The following is a 15,200-nucleotide window of genomic DNA, read 5'->3' as shown; positions in this document are numbered from 1 at the left end:
AGCACTCATGTTTAGCACTGTCGAAATTTGGGCTTGTTGGTGCATTGTGACGACTGAAAATAGCGCTAAGAAACGGGGACACAAGAAGAGGACACGCGATGTTAGCGCCTGTGTCGTGTGTCCTCTTCTTGTGTCCCCGTTTCTTAGCGCTATTTTCAGCCGGCACTCATGTTTCCCGACGTATTGCCAGATGGCGTCCATATCTCACGCAGCACCTCTTCTATCGTCTTTAGACGATAGAAGGTGACGACATTTGCAGCGAAGCACGCAGATACGCGGCCCATTTTTTTCCCTAAGTCAGTCTTGAATTTTCCCCAGTTTTCCCCGTGTCGCCATGGGGTGACTAGTATGTCACGCACTTGATGAAGTTCCTTCCTAGTGCCATTTTCACCTCTGTGCAGTCATGGAGGTGCCATCGCGCAGTGTTATTGACGTGTTCCATGCCGTGCCTAGGATTACCAATGCCGCAAGAAAATCCACAAATACGCAGCTGTGTTTGTTCTTGATCGCTCCGCGTCGGAATGCCGCTGGTTGACTGTGATCGAGCTGTCACTGGCGATGAAAGCCGTGGTTGCGTGATTTGTATTATGTTGGTTCAACAAGAAAAACATGCTGCGGCACGTCAGGAACAGCGCCGAGTATGTGCAGCAGGTTCCACAGCGATAAAGGTGAGTACCCATGCTGTTTTCAATTGATAGTTGTGTTTGTACTTGATCGCTCCGCGTCGGAATGCCGCTGGTTGACTGTGATCGAGCTGTCACTGGCGATGAAAGCCGTGGTTTCGTGATTTGTAGTATGCTGGTTCAACAAGAAAAACATGCTGCGGCACGTCAGGAACACCGCCGAGTATGTGCAGCAGGCGTTCCACAACGATAAAGGTGAGGCCTGGAGGCGGCCATGCTGTTTTCAATTGATAGTTGGGGGAAGAGACAGTATCAGTACATTTTTATCATCTTTTGTGGTACAGCACATGATCGCTTCTATACGTGGATTCACTGAGCCAGCCAGGTATTTTACATGTGCTTGTCGCGTAGAAAAAAAGAAGCATGCACAGACATGACATGACATGACAAGAACTTTATTGGAGACCTGAGGAACTCGAATCTGGGGAGCCGGAGGCCCCCAGGAGGCACCAATTTTCACTATTTTGCCAGATCCCACTGAAAGTACTGTGGCTTGCATTGCTTTTCGTTTTCCCTCTTTCCACACAAAAAAGCTCAGATGCCTTTTCGGTGCTGGCTGTGGTTCAGTTCTTCTGCATGAAATATTAGTTATTACTTCTGTAGCTTTATATAGTCAGTCGTAGTGTACATGACGTAAACTGGTAATGCGTTCTCCCTACGGCTTAAGTTGCCTTAGAATGACAGAGAGCTGAGCTGTCAGCAAGCGTTTTGATAAAGTAATTTCTGCCCTCATAGACTTGACATATAATTTTTTGATGAAGAGGGCAATCCAGATGATCAGAGGAGCAAAGCGCAATAAGTTGAGTGCAATGGAAAGATACCACAGATCTGGCACTAAATGGCAGGTTGTGCCAAATTAAGCGAAAATGGCTCGTAGACTGTGCGATCACAGTCTACTAAAGGGCACTCTTATACAGTGACAAAAGTCAGGGATAATGCCTTGAGATGCAAGGAATGTGATGCACTTCACAGTGCACCAGCACATTCACTGTGTGATCATTGCTAACACATCATCAAGCAGTGACAATAAGGACTATGAGAGCCCACCTGAAACACCAACTGATACGAGCCAGGCATTGCACATAGTCCAAAGCATCGCGAAGCTGGAGGCGGCCACAACAGTGTCAAGCTCAGCATTATTCAAATCGAAGATGGAGTCTGTCAGACAAGCAATAGCGGATGGTGAAGTTTCTGAGGAAGTGGCTAAGAAGGTGAATAATTTGTTTGAGCCAGTTTTCCTGCTTGTCGAAGGCGACGAAAAGAAAAATTGCAGACCAATCTAATGACCCGGCAAACAAGAAAGTCAAGAGTCAAGTGAGGTTCTCTTCTACAAAGAAGCCTAGACTATCCCAACCATCATCAAGTCTTTCAAGGCCTACCGAAGCTCAAAAGGAAGTTATAAAACAGCAGCTCATGGACAGAAATGTGGAGTCTGCACAGATAATCATGTCAGCAGGCCATCACTACAGCTAGCAGAAGAAGCCTTCAAAGTGGTGGAGAAGTGCCCAACTAATATTGGGCTCCTAGGACTTAGGAAAGCAACTTCAATGCTTGTCTACTAGCAAGCTTGCCACGACAGGCATACTTTGATGACCAGTGATTTCCCCCTTTGGTTGTGGTGTGCAGCTATACATAACAGCTGGATGTTATGTGTGCTGGAGCACTAGAGATACCTCCATGCTTGTATGAGCTGCCGGTAAGTATTCCTGTAAACGGTGTAAGGAAGTGCATTTTATGGTGTGCTTATAGCTATGTGACTGTGATGTGATAAGTGGCCGTGTGTGAAGGGCAAAGTGAACAGTGAAGCGCGGGAAACGCGTTGGAACTGCGCGCCTCTGAGACCATCGAGGAAGACGACAGATGGAATCGGCGCGAGACGCGGTGGCGCGAGACGCGGTGGAAGGAGACGGGAAAAGAAGGGGAAGAAGAGAGGCAGACGTGGCCGGCGATCGAAGGACCAGGGCGCGGGAACAGAGACCTGTCGGGTTCCGGACTCGAGGTAGCAGCAGGTTCCCACCTGGGGCCAAACCAGCCGTCCAAGCACCTGTGGCCAAACCAGTCGTCCGAGCACCTGGGGCCAAACCAGCCGTCCTCGTACCTGGGGCCGAACCGGGACTACCTCGAGCCTGGCGTGGTTGAAACGTCGCCAGGACGTTCCCGCCAGGCGAGCCACGTGTCTACCCATGAGAGCCTCGGCCAGCATTCGTGAGCAGCGTGGCAGGAGCCATGCGCGTTCAAGGTCAACGACCCCGGTGGTGAGCAGCGCTGCCGACCGCAGCTAGCAGCGCAACTACCACGCTACCCAGGCATCGAGTGCCTTCACTCAACGTCGTTGAGCCGTCAGCCCTCTCCCAGGACTTGACCTCCGCTATGCCCCGGTGAACTCACTCATTGCTTCGTTCAATCGTTGACTTTTCGTTAGCACTCTTAGCACTTGTTCTATTTCTTTATATCATTAGAGTTCCATCATCCTCTGTAAATACATTAATTTTCTTCATGCATAAACGGCCTCGTTATTGTCCCGATGACGGTTAAGTCATCGTGGTTCTTTTCACACAAACACGAGCACGTCGTTTAGAGCTCTGTCTCGCCATATACAGCTCGTTACATTGGCGTTCAAGGCGACAGGACGAAGCCGTTTATTGCATTATTAGTCGCAGGAGTTAGTGCATTTCGCTACGAGTATAGAAGACCGATCAAAGATGAGTTCGGATCTAGTGAAACTGGCATTGCGCATGGGGCTAGAAGGAGCTGAGCTCAAGGCTTGGGTAGAAGAACGGGAGGCTCAAGCTCGAGACGATAGGGCGGCAGAACGCGAAGTAATTAAGGAGAAGATGGAGCAGATGGAGCTCGAGCGGAAACTTGAAGCTGAAGCTCAGAGGACTTTACAGCTGCGTCTGCAACTTGCTCAGGCTCAAGGCGGTAGAGAGTCAGTGGTAGCGGACGAAGGCCGACAGGTTCGAGCATCGTCTAACGTCAATCCTCACAATTTTATGCCAGGGTTCAATGAGAACCGGGATGACTTAGACGCGTACCTCAAGAGATTTGAGAATATTGCTACCGGTCAAGATTGGCCAAAAGACAAGTGGGCTACGGCCCTTAGTTTGTGTTTGAGTGGAGAAGCGCTCAAGGTCTTTGGTCGTCTGGCTCCAGAAGAGGCACTAGATTACGACAAAACCAAGTTGGCGCTCTTGCAAAGATTTCGGTTCACCGCAGAGGGCTACCGTGAAAAATTCCGGCACAGCAAACCACAAGATGATGAAACGGGCGTGCAGTACGCCGCGAGGCTAACAAGTTTCTTTGACAGATGGGTCGAGATGTCGAAGACGGAAAAAGAGTACTCAGCCGTTCGGAACCTCGTAGTAGCGGAACAGTTTATGAACAGCTGTCATGATAAAGTGGCACTATTTCTGCGAGAGAAAAACTGCCGCAAGCTGGAAGAGATGGCGGAAGCCGCCGACAATTTCCTGGAAGCGCAGCGACAGACAAACTTGCAGATTTTCCGGGAAAAAGCGGAGAATACCTCGGCAGGAAAAGGCGCAAACACAACATCAAAGGTTCCAACTCGATGTTTTGTGTGTGACAAGCCCGGCCACATAGCTGCAGAATGCCGATCTCGGAAAAGGCAACCATTCTGTGGGTTTTGTCACAAATCTGGGCACGACAGTCAAGCGTGCACCATGAAAACCGCCACCACGCGGAAAACGTCATGTATATGGTCGCAGAACCAGAACTGTAAGGAAGTCAAGGAAGTAGACGACGACAAGAGCGAAGATTGTATGGCTAGCGCTGTGAAGATGAGACCAAAGATGACTAAGCGACCGATGCCAGTGTTGCAGGGCATCATATTTGGGAAGATGGTATCAGTATTGCGAGATACGGGAAGTGACACGATGGTTGTGCGTCGTTCTCTTGTACCAGACGAAGCACTTACGGGAACCACGGCTACGTTGTTCTTGGCGGACGGAAGCAAAGTTACCGTTCCAGAGGCAACCGTGGAAATTTTTTCCCCCTACTTTTCAGGCGTATGCACCGTAAAATGCATAGAGTACCCATTGTACGACATTATCGTGGGAAATGTACCCGGATCACGTCAGGCTCATGACCCAGATTCAACATGGGAAGAGAGACTGGCTGCAGCGGAATTTGATTCGGACAGCACGACCCGTGTGAAGTATAAGAAGAAAGGCCAACATTGGAAACCCTTCTTGAGTGGCATCAAGAGTGCAAGGTCCCAGCCAAACTCAGCAACACTCAAGGTCGACACTTTGAAGATGACGAGAGAGGAGCTGAAAGCTGCGCAAGCAGAAGATAACACCTTGGATACCTGCAGAGACAGTCGGACAAGTTTATTTTGGAAGAGGATCAACACGGTATTCGTTTACCGCAGAAAAGGGGCTACTCTACCGCCATTACCGGTTATCCTCTGGCAAAACGGTGAAGCAGCTGGTCGTTCCCAGTAATCTGCGTAGTCAAGTGCTTGAAATGGCTCACGAAAGTCTGATGGCAGGACATCAAGGCATCAAACCAACGACGGATCGTGTGCTGGGATCGTTCTATTGGCTTGGAGTACAGGAAGAAATTAAACGCTACGTTCGTTCATGTGATGCATGCCAAAGAACGTATCCAAAAAGTAAAGTAGGCAAGGCACCACTGGGCCAAATGCCACTGATTGATACTCCATTCGAGCGAGTAGCGGTAGACATTATCGGTCCCTTGAAACCAGTTTCTAACAAAGGTAACCGATACATACTGACGATGGTTGACTTTGCCACCCGCTACCCGGACGCAGTGGCTCTGCCCGCTATTGATTCGGCGACTGTGACAGAGGGCCTGTTCGAAATGTTTTCGCGCACTGGATTTCCCCGTGAGATTCTATGTGATCGGGCGTCCTGCTTTACGTCCGAGTTGATGAGAGAAGTAAATGACTTGCTGTCCATCAAGCATCTGAATTCGACACCCTACCACCCCATGTGCAACGGGATGGTGGAAAGATTCAATGGCACGCTGAAACAGATGCTGCGTAAACTCTGCCAAGAGGATCCGAAATCATGGGACCGGCTGCTGATACCACTCCTGTTTGCGTACAGAGAGGTACCTCAAACCAGCATGGGATTCTCGCCCTTCGAACTTATCTATGGAAGATACGTTCGAGGCCCTCTCAGCATATTGAAGGAGATGTGGACAGGAGAACACATCAGCGACGTAATGAAAACAACATATGGCTACGTCTTGGATCTTCGAGATCGTCTTGAGAAGACCTTGAAAGTAGCCCATGAGAACCTGTCCCAAGCACAGAAAACCCAAAAGAGATACTACGATCGGGGGAGCAAGAACCGTCAACTCGAAATTGGAGATCTTGCTCTGATCCTACTTCCTACCACGGAAAACAAGTTATTAATGCAGTGGAAAGGGCCATTTAAAGTCGTTGGGAAAAAGGGTAACCACGACTATTTATTGGATCTGGGACATGACAACAAACTGTTCCACATAAATATGTTAAAGCGCTATGAAAAACGGCAGCCGCCAACAACCTCTCAGACAGCATCTTTCGTGGTCATGGAAGAGGAGGAAGCAGACAAACCTATACCAACTTGCAAGGTTTCCCGAAGTGTTGGCGTGGAAGCAATACTCATAGCCGAGGGAATGGAAGAAGAGAAACGTATTCAACTCCGCAAGATCTTAGCTGATTATGATGATGTCTTTTGTGACATCCCCGGAAAGGCGAACCTTTTGGAGTGCCGCCTTCAGTTAACAACTTCTGAGCCTATTAACACGCCCCAGTACCCGCTGCCGATAACAATGAAAGAAGTAGTCGAGAAGGAAGTTCAAGACATGATGAAGCTTGGCGTCATCGAGCGCTCTAATTCTCCTTACAATTCCCCACTAGTTCTTGTCAAGAAGCCGGACAACACTTATCGTACGTGTGTGGACTTTCGACGTATAAATGAGATCTTAATATCTGATGCCGAGCCTATACCACGAATGGACATCATGTTCACGGAGGTCGGCACCAAGAAATACTTTTCGAAGTTTGATCTGACCAAAGGATATTGGAAAGTCCCACTCCATCGGGCTTCTAGACCGATAACCGCCTTCTCGAAACAATCCGGACATTATCAATTCATATACATGCCTTTCGGCATCAAGACAGCGTCCGCCGTGTTCACGAGGTTAATGAGGACCCTTCTTCAGGGCATTGCAAATGTAGTCCACTACATCGATGACGTTCTTGTAGCTACAGAGACCTGGGAGGAGCACGTCGACAGTTTGCGGCGCTTTTTGCAGCGCGTCCGCGAAGCCGGACTGACCATTAAGCCTCAAAAGTGTGAAATCGCCGTGGAATCTATCGTATTCTTGGGTCATCAATTAGGAGGAGGAACTATTCAGCCAGTGGAAAGTACAGTGGCGAAGATAGCGAACGCAACTCGACCCGAGACAAAGAAGCAGTTGCGGTCTTTCCTAGGATTAGCTGGATATTACCGCGATTTGATACCCAGATATGCAGAGAAGGCTCAGCCTTTAACAGAGTTGACCAAGAAAAGAGAGAAGAACCAGATTTTGTGGACCCCAGAAAGAGAAGCGGCTTTCAAGACACTGAAGCAAGCCCTTGCGTCGGGACCAATAGTACGAGCTCCTGATCCGAAACGCATCTTCGTACTGCGTTCGGATGCGTCTGATACTTGTATCGGGGCAGTTCTCATGCAGGAACACGATGGCATACTACATCCAGTGTCATACGCCAGCCGACAGCTCTTGCCCCGAGAACGCAACTACTACACCATTGAACGAGAATGTCTAGCACTAGTCTGGGCAATAGAAAAATTTCACATCTTCTTGTACGGAACGCAGTTTGTCGTACAAACGGATCATCAACCGTTGCAATATCTAGCTAAGGCGAAGCACCTGAATAGCAGAGTACTAAGGTGGAGTTTGGCTATACAGGAGTATTCTTTTGTCATTCAACATATTAGAGGCTCAGAGAATGTAGGAGCCGACTTCATGAGTAGGTTGTAACATAAGCCTGCACGGAAGTGTTACAATTTTTTTTTCTTGTGTGTATTCGAACATTTCTTGTGGACTTCTTGCGGACGCGTGTTCACCATGACAGTGCAGTGTTCTTGCGCGGACAAGTGGTCAATGCGGCTAAAACATACTTGCAAAGTTTTTTTTTTAGAAAAAAAAACTTTTTTTCCCGAAAGAGGGGCATGTGTGATGTGATAAGTGGCCGTGTGTGAAGGGCCAAGTGAACGAACAGTGAAGCGCGGGAAACGCGTTTGAACTGCGCGCCTCTGAGACCATCGAGGAAGACGACAGATGGAATCGGCGCGAGACGCGGTGGAAGGAGACGGGAAAAGAAGGGGAAGAAGAGAGGCAGACGTGGCCGGCGATCGAAGGACCAGGGCGCGGGAACAGAGACCTGTCGGGTTCCGGACTCGAGGTAGCAGCAGGTTCCCACCTGGGGCCAAACCAGCCGTCCAAGCACCTGTGGCCAAACCAGTCGTCCGAGCACCTGGGGCCAAACCAGCCGTCCTCGTACCTGGGGCCGAACCGGGACCACCTCGAGCCTGGCGTGGTTGAAACGTCGCCAGGACGTTCCCGCCAGGCGAGCCACGTGTCTACCCATGAGAGCCTCGGCCAGCATTCGTGAGCAGCGTGGCAGGAGCCATGCGCGTTCAAGGTCAACGACCCCGGTGGTGAGCAGCGCTGCCGACCGCAGCTAGCAGCGCAACTACCACGCTACCCAGGCATCGAGTGCCTTCACTCAACGTCGTTGAGCCGTCAGCCCTCTCCCAGGACTTGACCTCCGCTATGCCCCAGTGAACTCACTCATTGCTTCGTTCAATCGTTGACTTTTCGTTAGCACTCTTAGCACTTGTTCTATTTCTTTACTATCATTAGAGTTCCATCATCCTCTGTAAATACATTAATTTTCTTCATGCATAAACGGCCTCGTTATTGTCCCGATGACGGTTAAGTCATCGTGGTTCTTTTCACACAAACACGAGCACGTCGTTTAGAGCTCTGTCTCGCCATATACAGCTCGTTACAGTGACATAGGTCCAAGGTGTTTTGCTGCTTATAAACGCAAGTAGTGTCATTTGCAGCGAATGTCATTAGGTGTTAATGCCATTTTTGTTGCTGCTACACGGGCATAGCGAGTGAATTCGCCCGTTGAATGTGTTCACTGAACTCATGCAGGCGCGACATGTGTACTCTCGTCAACAGGCGCTTGGCAAAAAATTGCGACATCGATATTGCCACGCCCACTTCTTGTCTTGTTTTGATGTATTCGGGTTTGACCGGCACGGACGGTTAACGCTCGACGCTGTCCGCGACGCAGTGTTCGATAAGCTTCGAGATTGTAGTAGATCATTTTGTTAAGAAATCGCCCCGCACGCGAACGTTCCAGCTTTGTCGAGAGATAACGCCGCCACCAGCGATATTGCTGGTGTGGCGAAGCAATTGGTACTGTTTAACGGTTGCGTTCTCCAGCGGCTCCTAGTGGGTCGTCCTCTTATAAACGCCGCTCGCTCTCGGAGCTCGTGCTCTTGCCTTGACTGTCGCCATAGCGAACTGTCGCCGAGTCCCGTCCAATAAACCGCTTAACACTGGAAAGTTCGATAGCGCCTGTATAAAAGCCGACGCGCTTGACCGCTTGTCAGTTGATCGACGGTCGACGCTTTGTTCGCCGCTATCAGTGCCTACTGTGTGTACTGCTGTAAATTAACTTTCCGTTTCCCGGCCACAAGTTCGGCCAGATAAACAGTTTCATCTTGAAAACGCCGACTGCTGTCTTCATCGACATCACGACCACGTGACATCTGGTGGAGGTGCTGCTCGTTCATGTTCCGACGCCCCCGTCGACCCACCGCCGCAGGACGACAAGGAGGACGACTCCTTCTTGGGAACTATAAATGCCGACGACTTCGCCGAACGACAGCGAGCGGACCCAGAACTCAGGGGCCTTATAAAATACCTCGAGGGCAGGACCACCGTTGTTCCGGAGGTATTCACGCGGGGACTGACATCGTTTTTCTTGCGCAACGGAGTTCTCCTAAAGAAGAACTTCTCACCGCTTCGAGCCGATTGCCTTTTCGTGGTACCCTCGACATTGCGGCCAGAGGTCCTCCAGGCTCTGCACGACGACCCGACGTCTGGACACCTGGGCGTTTCTCGCACGCTACCAAGAATACAGGAGAACCGCGCCTTTCCGCCGACGTCACTCGTTACGTAAAGACCTGCCGGGACTGTCAGCGACGCAAGACACCGCCCACTAGGCCAGCCGCGGACTTCTGCAGCCTATCGAGCCACCTCGACGGCCGTTCCAGCAAATCGGGATGGACTTACTGGGGCCGTTCCCGACGTCCAATACCGGAAACAAATGGATCGTCGTAGCTACCGACTACCTCACCCGCTACGCCGAGACAAGGGCCCTGCCTAGAGGCAGTGCCGCCGAGGTAGCGAAGTTCTTCGTTGAGAACATCGTCCTGCGTCATGGCGCCCCAGAGGTCCTCATCACCGACAGAGGTACGGCGTTTACTGCTGACCTAGCTAACTCAGGCAATACTGAGATACAGCCAAACAAGCCACCGCCGGACCACAGCGTACCACCCACAGACAAATGTCCTCACCGAGCGGCTAAACAAGACCATCGCCGACATGCTGGCCATGGATGTCGACGTCGAACACAAGACGTGGGATGCCATCCTTCCGTATGTGACCTTCGCATACAACACGGCCGTTCAAGAAACGACGCAGATGACGCCGTACAACTTGGTCTACGGAAGGAGCCCGGCGACGACGCTCGACGCCATGCAACCTAACGTCACCGACGAAGAAAATCTCGACGCCGACGCTTAGTTACAACGTGCCGAAGAAGCTCGACAGCTCGCCCGCCTGCGCATCAAGACCCAGCAGCACACCGACAACCGTCGCTACAATCTTCGACGACGCTTCGTGGAATACCAGCCCGGCGACCGTGTTTGGGTCTGGACGCCGATACGCCGACGTGGGCTTAGCGAAAAACTCCTTCGGCGATACTTCGGGCCATACTTGGTTCTTAGACGCCTCGGCGCTCTTGACTACGAGGTCATCCCGGACGGCATTACGAACTCCCAGCGACGCCGCGCACGACCTAAGTCGTCCATGTCGTGCGCCTTAAGCCGTTTTTTTGCGCGTTAGCGAACCTGGGGACTCTATTTTTTTTCCTTTGTTATTGTAATTTATTTGTGTATGCACTTGTTTTTTTTATCTTCTATGTTCTGTCACAAGCATCGGGACGCTGCTTTTTCAGAGGGGGGCAATGCCACGCCCACTTCTTGTCTTGTTTTGATGTATTCGGGTTTGACCGGCAGGGACGGTTATCAACGCTCGACGCTGTCCGCGACGCAGTGTTCGAGAAGCTTCGCGATTGTAGTAGATCGTCCCACGAAACACAAGAAAAGCTAGAAAACTTCTACTAAACATCTAGAAAGGAAACTCCAAAAGTATATTAGAAGTTTAGTTGAGATGTTATTTAGACGTAAGCAGCTTGAAAACTTCCTGTAGCTGTGCTAACGCCACGTTATTAGAAGTCTAGAAAACTGCTTGCAAGAATTCTAAAAAACTTCTTGCTAGATCTTTTTAAGAGCTTTTTTAGACATTTATTTTTCATGCAAACCAGCTTGTTGAGGAGCTTGCCCTAGTCAATTCGTTGCATCATGCAGCCTTTTGCAATCGCGTTTTAGCTGTTCACTGTCAAGCGTAATAGGTAAAGGGATGCCTGCGTAATATGGCATCACATTAATTTCTCGAGCTACTCTAGCGAGCAGGATTGATAATTCAAAAAAGGCAGAAGTTGAGGGGAAGATGGAAGCTTGAAGAGATGACCAATTCTTCGACACGGGGTGTCGCTGGAGCCATTTCGACAAGCAGACTTGTCAATTCACAGCTTTGAAGAAGACAAGTTTGCTTGTCGAAGCGCTGACTCCAGCGACACACCTTGTCGAAGAATTTCTCATCTCTTCAAGCTTCCATCTTCCCCTCAACTTCTGCCTTTTTTGAATTATCAATCCTGCTCGCTAGAGTAGCTCGAGAAATTAATGCGACGCCATATTACGCAGGCATCCCTTTACCTATTACGCTTGACAGTGAACAGCTAAAACGTGATTGCAAAACACTGGCATGATACAACGAATTGACTAGCGTGTTGCTGGAGCCAACATTTTGACAAACTAACTTGTCTTCAAGTTCCAGCCTTGAAGAAAAGTCCGCTTAATCGAAGCGGCTCCGGCGACACCCTGTGTTCAAGAATTTTTTATCTCAGCAAAATTGGTGTTCTTCTGGCCAAAGAATTGGTTAGCCCTATTTATTCAGACATGACATTGCCTTAATTCATTGTTCTCAACACATCTAAGCATTTTGATGTCGGGCCATTTTCATTACTTGTGTTTTATGGAATACGTTATACCACGCTTCCAAAAGTAAATGCGAAATTCCAACAAATGTTGTTATCATGCATAACCTTTATTGTAGCAATTCCAAACAATATGTTGGCCACTTGAAATAGGCTGGAGCAATGGAATTGATGACTTTGTTCAAGAACCTGCACGCAAAAGGCACAGTAAAGTACAACGTGTCTCAATCAATCAGACATGTATCAGCACAACAAAAATCGGAAGGCTGTCTTGGCAAACACACGAGCACAGCAGCAATACTTTGCTAAATCATCGAACATTTGTAAACGCCAATAGGAGCAGTTCAATGGCTTATTTTGTCTCAATGAAGTAAATTTAGATATGTTAAAGAATCTTGGGTAGGCAAAATTTAGAGTTCCTCTACAATGGTGTGTGTCAATAATATCGTGGTTTTGGGAATACCTGGAATTCTAATTTCAGCCTGCACACAAAAGGCACGATGAGCCAGGAAAATGTTTCAGTCAAGCATGCACCTACACCAGCATAACCAAGAAACAAATAAAACGAAACAAGAAGCTAGTTTGGTTAAACAACAACAAACACCGTAGCACAGGGCGACATTGGTTTAGGGAAAAATTCGCCCTAGTTGGTAGCACATGCAAAGAATTTTTTCGCATAACCAACACAAGAACAAAAATGGAGACACAACATGTGCACTAACTTTCAGTAGAATGGTTTATTGCACACGAGGCAAACGGTTGCACAATGCCGGGGCACTCACACTGCACCAAGACGCAATGCACCGAGATTTGTCTTTTTCCATTTCATTTTTAGATATACATAACACTCATAAACTCACAGACTACTGCACATTCCAGAAAGTCTATTCTTTATCTGACAAGGACAGGGACAGAGTACTAACACAAGTGGTACGGATATTTGCGATTTTGGCAGCTTATAGTATTATCAATCTCGTTAGTTAAGCTCTATTGGTTGATAAAACCTTTGAGTTCTGCTAGAAAGGTTCACACCCACACGCTCTACAGGACAATGCAAGCCACCCATCATTGGCTTTATTTACAAGATTACAATGCTCTATTAACCTATCATTCATGCAGCTGCTTGTTTACACGACATACTGCTTACTGCAGGAAAGAGGTATCTGATAAGCGACAGTTTCTCCACATTCCACAAACCGCATTCTATGTCGTTTCTGGCAAGCAGTTGTCTTCTTCGATGCTTGGCTCCTAATTCTGCAAATCGATTTCAGCTTTCATGGAGCGTAAAAACTATTTGTACATTAGCAAGTGACATCAACCTTATGATGTAGTGCAAAATTTCGTGCAAGTGTGGCACAACAGCTATTCCTTTTTGAGCAACATCACTGTTGGAATGGCAGACTAGAGCAATGGAGTGATACTTCCTAATCGGGACCTCTGCGACTAACACCTTTGTTTGAGTGACGTGTTGTGTGTGAATCTTTCCAATGTGCTATGTGTTCCGTGGAGTTGTTGCACTATTCAAGTACAGAATAAAAAGGTTGGCATCACGTGCTAATGTGCAAGTAGTTTTTCAGCTCGATGCAAGCTGAAATCGATTTGCAGAATCAGCACTCAAGCACCAAAGACGACGACTGCCTGCAAGAAACAACATAGGACACAGTTTCTGGAATGCAGAGAAGCTGTCATTTATCAGATACCTCTTTCATGCGGTAAGCAGTATGCCGGGAAATGGGCCACTGCAGGAATGATAGGTTAAGAGAGCATTTTTAAAAGAGGCGAGCGAATGTTGGGTGAGTGTCTCGACATAGTAAATACCATCGTAAGTAGCGCAACTAGACAGGACAACAGTGTTCGTCTGTTCCTTTCTGTTGTCCTGCCTAGTTGCGGTACATACAATGGCATTTATAAGACAGCATTGTAATCTTGTAAACACGATGGATGTCTGGCGTTACAGTGTAGAGCATGTGAGTGGGAACCTTTCTTTCAGAACACAAATGTTTTATCAGCTAATAGAGTTGAACTAACGAAGTTGATAATAGAAGCTGCAAAAATTGCAATAGGGGGTATCAATTTTGTTAGCACTCCTCGACTGTCCTTCTCGAATGAAGCACTGACTTTCTTGAACATGGAGTAGTTCGCGAAGTGATCAGTATGCCGTATATTTTGCTAAAATAAAGCGGAAGAAGACATCTCTCTGCATGGCACCTTGGTTAAGCTTGAGGGCACCACCCCATTGTCTACAAGTGCCTCGTGTGCAATAAACCATTTTTTTTAAAGTTAGTGCACAGATTGTCCCTTTTCGGCTTTGTGTTGCTTATGTGCTAAAAATTTTTACCAAGTGTGTTGAGGTCACTTATGAGTACAGAAAACAAGATACTTTAGAAATTTCAACCACAGATACACACAAGCACAACAGCAAAACCTAGTTAACAGTAGAAAACTTGTAACAGCCAAAGGAAAGTGCAGCTGAACAGCTGTTGCCCACACAATGCGCTTAAATTTAGGTATGTTTCAGAATCCCGGGTAAGCAAAATCAACGAGTTCCTCCACAACGGTGGCCATCATAATCGTGTCGTGGTTTCGGCAATACTCAGAACTTTATTTTCATCCTGCACGCAAATGGCACAATGAAGTCAGCCAAGCATGTGCGTGCAACAGCTTACCCTATGTCTTTCAAAAATTATGACAAATCGGAACATTTTCGAAGCATATGTTTTGACGCCTTCTGCACATCCTTCTAAGGCCTCACAGCAAAGTTACTTGAACACGGGCATGAGCTGGCGCTCTCATGTATAATTCGTTCAGGTGACCTGTCGGCGGGTTCAGGTGACGCACTTCCACATTCATCACCCTCAACACAGATTGTAACCAGGCAGGCATTATCTACGCTTTCAGTAGTTGAGTTTTGTGCTGAAAAGTTACTTTCAATATTTTGCATCGAGGCGGTCTGGCGAAAAAGCGGCTCAACTGCAGCATGAAGTCGGCGATGTTTCTGCCGACGCGATAGGGAGCCGATAGCTTTCTTTTTTCTTTCCATGGCAGACCCTTTCGCGCGGAAAGCTAAAAATGACACTTACGTCTGTTGGGTGTCTGGAAGACAATGAGGTCCTGGAGTT

This window comes from Rhipicephalus sanguineus, chromosome 1, assembly GCF_013339695.2.
Source record: "Rhipicephalus sanguineus isolate Rsan-2018 chromosome 1, BIME_Rsan_1.4, whole genome shotgun sequence".
NCBI classification, from domain to species: Eukaryota; Metazoa; Arthropoda; class Arachnida; order Ixodida; family Ixodidae; genus Rhipicephalus; species Rhipicephalus sanguineus.
The sequence above is the reverse complement of the archived record's forward strand: the minus strand, read 5'-3'. Positions refer to the sequence as shown.